The sequence below is a fragment of the Passer domesticus genome, chromosome 10 (assembly GCF_036417665.1).
Source record: "Passer domesticus isolate bPasDom1 chromosome 10, bPasDom1.hap1, whole genome shotgun sequence".
In the NCBI taxonomy this organism is placed as follows: domain Eukaryota; kingdom Metazoa; phylum Chordata; class Aves; order Passeriformes; family Passeridae; genus Passer; species Passer domesticus.
Window position 1 is genome coordinate 21,231,529 of NC_087483.1, and position 6,066 is coordinate 21,237,594.

The following is a 6,066-nucleotide window of genomic DNA, read 5'->3' on the forward strand; positions in this document are numbered from 1 at the left end:
CTCTGTTTTAAAATATTTGGACAGGCAATAGGGAGAAGGGCCACAGACCACTCAATCTGTCATGGTCTGTTTGGATCTCTCATATTCACAGGACAATGTACTTTGCAAATTAAACTTTATTTTATAAGCTCATTAGGAAAGAAAGAAAACATTATGAAGTAGGGCTCGATCCCCTTTGTACAAACTAGTCTAGCTCATGAATTCACTAATTCATCATGAATTCACTAATTCAGTCATGAGGTTTGTAACTCACAAGTTCTCTAATTCATAACATGCAATTCATTAACTTGTAACTCATGCACTTTGCATATGAGGAAAATACCTATCCAAGGGTGAGAGTGCTCATCCTTCCTCCTTGGTCACAGTGCAGGTGTTCACTATGTCACATGAGAAGCACAAACATTACTGTTTTATCAGCACTGTTTTCATCACAAATCCAAACCATAGCACCATACAAGCCACTATGAAGAAAATTAACTCTATCCCAACAATAGCCAGTACAATCTCCACACCTTATTCCCACTATTTACATCATGCTCAGGTCCCATACCATCCAATAAATACTCATTAGCCACCTTCCTCTTTCCCATCCTTTGATATCTTCACAGGTATCATTCCCTGTAAAATGTCCATAAAATGCCTGTGAAATGTCCATTGGATTCATTCATCCAGGACATTAGGCTCTCTTTGTTCTGGTGGTCACTCAGGACCAGAGAGCTGCTGTGTTGTCTGGACTCACTGGGCACCAAAGCCAGCTCAGGTCGGGTCACTGCTGCACGTGCCCCTCTTCTTGCACGGCGTGTTCTCCACTGGCAGTGGTTCCTGCTACAGTAATCCTATAACATGCAACTCAGATCATAGTTTACAACAATTTAAAGGTGCATCCATTATATATATATATATATATATATATATATACACACATACATATATATACATATATATATATATATATATATATATATATAAAATATATAGTTTCTATCTCTCTTTGAGTGTCGACTTATCCAGAGACTCCAGTCCCTTAGGGGTGGACCAGCTCCAGTGTGTGTACTCATGGGCCACAGTCTCTACAGGGTACAGGTGATGTGGCCTGGCCTTACACACAGCCACAGCCACAGTCACTTTGAGGTGCACCTCCTCCAGCACAGCCCCATCCAAGGGCCACAGTCTCTCCAGGAATGTACCTGCTCTGCTATGGACATATCCATGCCCATAGATGATTCTGCTCCAACATGGTCTTATCCACAACCACAGACACTTCAGGTTGTCCTGCTCCTGTAGGGACTTATCCACAGGTCAGGTCCCTTCAATTCAAGGTGGCACTGGAGCTGCAGCCTGTCTGGGCCAGCAGCGACACCCAGGCCATGGGCCAGCACAGGCACATCGCCAGGGCTGTTATCAAAATGCTCCCAGGCACAGCTGGGTAGGATGATAAGCCCTACAGCAAACAGCCAGGGTGAAAAGAAGCCACTAACAAGCTCTAGACTAATGTGCAGCAGGGCAAGCAAGTCCTATGTCAACCATAGCACCTGCCAATGAATAGGTAAATAGCACTAAAAGCTATAAATTCAGTCTAGCAAACTCCAGCCAAACCTGTCATTAACTCAAAGCATTTGAGCCCCAAGTTGGTCACCAAAATAGCACTGTCAAGGTTTAACCCTAGTGGGCAGCTCAGCCCTACAGAGCCACATGCCCATTTATCCCAATGGGATGAGGGAGATAATTACAAAAAAGTGGGAAAATTCGTGGGCTGAGATAAAGACAGTTTAATAGGGAAAGCAAAAGCCATGCACACAAACAAAGCAGAAGAAGGAATTTATTCACTTCCTATCAACAGGCAGGCATTCAGCCATCTCCAGGAAAGCAGGGCTTCACTCCAGGTATTGGTGACTTGGGAAGAGAAACACCGCCAGTCCAAATATCACCCTTTCCTTCCTTCTTCTCCCAGCTTTATATGCTGAGCACAACATCATATGGTCTGGAATATCCCTGTGGTCAGTTGGGGTCAGCTGTCTCAGCTGTGTCCCCTCCCAGCTCCTTGTGCACCCCCAGTCAGCTCCCTGTTGGGACAGCCCGAGAAACAGAGAAGGCCCTGACACTGTGCAAGCACTGCTCAGCAACAGCTAAAACATCCCTGTGTTATCTTTTATCTCTTTTAATCCATTGTTCTCAAGAACTTTTCAAATTGAAAGAAAGTTGATTTCTAAGGTTAAGTCATCAAGCTGTAACAAGACAGCAACTCTGACAATCACACATTCAAATCATATCAATGCCAGCTTATTCTACAGGATGAGACAAGTACCAGCAGAAGATCAACTGCTCCTGACTCTCCTGAGTCAAATTTAAAGCTGAACTTTCCTCAGGAAGATTAAGGGTGTATATTTTACTTAGTCATATTCATGTACAAAGTCTTACCACTTCCGGTATTTCCACAGTTCCTGGGAACAAAATCATAACCAATACTTAATGTCTGGGATGTGGGCAAAGGTTGTGGGCACATGGTAACTATTTCACTAGTCCTAGAGACAGGGTCTGCTCCATGAGGACACGAAAGAACCAGTACTGTACTTCACACTGTGTGTTAACCTCACCTAGCTTTCAGATGGTAGGGGTTAGGGAGGATGAATTCCAGCCATGGCAAACATGCCATCTTAAGCAAATTAGCAAGCAGGGATCTCTGGTCCATCTCATGACTCTGTGATGTAAGAAGGGAACAGAACTTGTGTCACATGTCATGGCAATTCTGGCTGTTTGGTTTACATTTCATGCAGAGACCTCTGTAAAACAGAGGATGTCTTCCTACCACTGAGTGAAAAATAGATGTTGCTTCACTGTTTCCTTCCATCACTGTTTTTCTAGGGATATCACCGGGATTAATTTTAAGCTAAAATTCTTTACTAAAAATGTAACATCAAAAAACCCTCAAAATCCCTGATCCTCAGAGTCACTTCTCATTACAGTTTCAGTCAAAATAGTCACTGGTTGAAAGGTCAGAAATTCAGTGACTGAAGCTGACTTGGCAAGTCGGGACTTGTTCCCAACATTTTTCAGAAGTTTGAAAGTTGTTATTTCAACAGATATTTTCTTACATTGCCCTTTAATCTGAAGGTACCCAAACCAGCAAATTTTTAAAAAGTTTGTTTTTCAGCAGTAGGTGGCACTATCAAGTTTCCCAAATATTGTAATAGAAATTAATATAAAATTCTATGCACATAAATTATTTTAAAATAACATTAAAACATATAATAATAAATTCTGATAATAAAATAAATATTTTTCTAAATATTATAATAGAGAAAAAGTCTAGTGCAAGAATAGGAAAGAGAATGTCTAATATCAAAATAGGCAACACGTAACATTTAAAATATGTTCCATAGAAAGTTCTCTGTCCTCTTTGTAAAGTATCAGCTTGAGTTATCTTGAATATACTACTTCAGCTACTTTAAATTTCCCAGAAATTATATGAATGTCATTTGCATATAAAATGTAATACTGAAATAGTGAGTGTCAATACATCTAGAACAAGTTATGCACTTTTTATAATGTAAATTAATGTATACAAACAGGAATATGGCAAATGGAAAAAGCATTTAGATTTTTCTTCTGTGGTGAAAAGTTTATACTTAGCAGAGATTAGAGCACTACATGCAGGGCCAGATTCCTCCATGTATTTGGGATATTACTATATCCCAAATAAACTTCAGGATTAAAAAGATGCTATGTTAAATGAAAACATTTTCTTCAAAACTTCACTATATAAAAATCTGTAAATGACAACTCACAAACAGATCTGTGTTTCCAGGTATTCCAGATTGTCTGATGACAGAAAATGGCAATATCATAAAAGCACTGCAGGTACTTTTGTTTCAGAAGCTCCCAAAGCCATTCACCTCATTCCTCAGCAGTGTACAGCAGGAATAATCCAGTGCAATGCAGCATTTTCATTAAGCTGGTTTTTGGATGACTGCCTTCTCATTAGAAATGAAGTGCTGGTCTGCCTGAGCACAAGGTGTGAAGATAAGGAAAGGAGAAATTAAGTAAGGAACACAAATGAAATATATGGTCAATGCTCTTTTATCTGCCTGACCAGAAAGTGTCCTTGCCATTTTTTTTCACCCCAGGCTCCAAGCAAGCTGCTTGTCTCTGCACACTATTTCTGCACTATGATTCAACCTATGCCAATGCCTAAGATTCACACTTTATTTTTTTTTTCTATTAAATAAAGCATGTAGAATACACGCTTATAGCTTCACAGCATTTTTTTTCATGAACTGACATTGTGTATTACTCCTTTTGTGCTAACATGGTCTGCTTACTGTTTCTTTTATAATACTGAAAAAGTCAAAAGCTGGTACTTAATAAAAACATAATTTGCAAGGATCTGGCAGCAGCTGCATTCAAAAGGTTTTGTAACTTGCAACAGCCTGCTTCAGTTTCTCCAGAATCTTCAACAAGAGCCCTTCTGGATTCACTTGGGTTCACTTTCAGACCTCAGAATAAAGTGGCACTACAAAAATGACATGCAGAAATGCTGGAATATGCTTTAAATTTTGCTTTTTGTTTTCCATTACAAGTGATTCATTGTCACCTTGCATTCTACTTCCATGGAATCAAAACCATAGCATTGTTAGAGCTGCTTTAATATACCTAATATATTCAGCACATCTCCTGCTTAGACCTTAGTGGCTCCATGGACGTGCTTTAACTAAACTTCCATTGTAAGGAAGTGCTTCCACTACATCTTGTACAGTTACCAAATATGCATATAAGAAATCTACTTAAATTGCAGGTTCTTCTTCTTTCCAAGGGATATATCAATTTAATATAATTACAGCAAGGAGTATCTTTGGGTAGACACACAGCTGCAACATGAAGGCGCACAGAACTTTTAAATTACTAGAGATGTACTGAATTTATGCACTTGTGCTATTTTTTAAGTTGTAAAGCCACAGTCTTGTATCTGGAAGGGCAAACCTGAACATGAGATCTTCACTCTAGCTCTGTTTAAATGGCCCCAACAGCCCAGCAGGGGTGCATACCCAAAGCAGGGTCTGAGAGAAACTCGGCGCAGCGTCTGGCTGCAAAGCACAGAAACTGAACACTCTCAAGGGAATAGGGAGATTTATCAGGTTTAGTGTGAAGTGTCCCAATTCCACACTATTTGGTTCAATTAGTCATTGCAGGTACCCTCAGAAATGGGCTCAAGAAGTGATCAAAGGATCATGTGAAAGGTACATATTGTCACATACTGTCAGCCAGGCTACACACACAAGGGCAGCAGACCCTTTTCAAAGTGGTGTTCAGTGCACTGAATTGATGAACGGTTTGACTTTCAAGGGGAGTTCAGTTTGCTCTCTGAGTAATGTAATTCACCACAGAATGACGGGTGCTTTAAGATAATACACTGCAATAATTTGGTAACTCTGACACATGGAAGGATGGCAGCCTGTGGCCTGTCTAAAGCATCCCCCCTTACTTCTAGGCACGCTCTGGCACAGGCTTTGTGACTCCTAAGAAGTAGATGTGTTGGGGGCTGTGATGTGTTGTTTTAATGTGTGTTGCATATTAAACAGCCGGAAGAGGTTGATAAAATGGTATCAGGAGTTGTACCACTGCCGCTCCGGGGGCAACCTCACCGGAGCTACCAATCCCAAACGCTTGGTGCGCGCCAAGCCCGAATCTCCCCGTCTCTCGCTGTTTCGGCTGGTTCGATGGCTCCCTCGGGATCCCCCGCCCGGCAGCGGCAGCCGCCGCACACAGACACGGCTGTACCCGGGGCTCGGCCGCCCCTCCGCGCTGCCCGCCGGGCTGCCGGCAGCGCTCCTGCTCCAGCGCCGAGCTCAGCGGGCTCGCCCGGAGCAGGGCCGCTCCTCCACTCACCGGACACCCGGAGCAGGGGCTGCCCGGGGCCGCAGGGCTCGGGCACAGGGCCGCGGCAGCGGTGAGCACGGAGATGCCCGGCACGGCCGCCGCCGCTGCCGGGAAAGCCGCCGCCTCCGCGGCTCCCGCGGGCGCTGAGTGGCTGCGCGGCCGGGCCGGGGCGGAGCGCGGGGGCGGCCGCCG

The 6,066-nt window shown here is 43.1% G+C and overlaps 1 long non-coding RNA gene across 1 annotated transcript; it reads right to left on the bottom strand.

The window, feature by feature from the left end:
* Positions 1 to 1,803: 1,803 nt before the first annotated feature.
* LOC135308833 (uncharacterized) lies at positions 1,804 to 5,854 on the bottom strand. The gene is made up of 4 exons (XR_010369189.1): positions 5,640 to 5,854; positions 3,786 to 4,001; positions 2,595 to 2,698; positions 1,804 to 2,063 (listed from the first exon to the last, which is right to left on the bottom strand). It is a non-coding gene; the product is annotated as an uncharacterized LOC135308833 (long non-coding RNA).
* Positions 5,855 to 6,066: the final 212 nt, after the last annotated feature.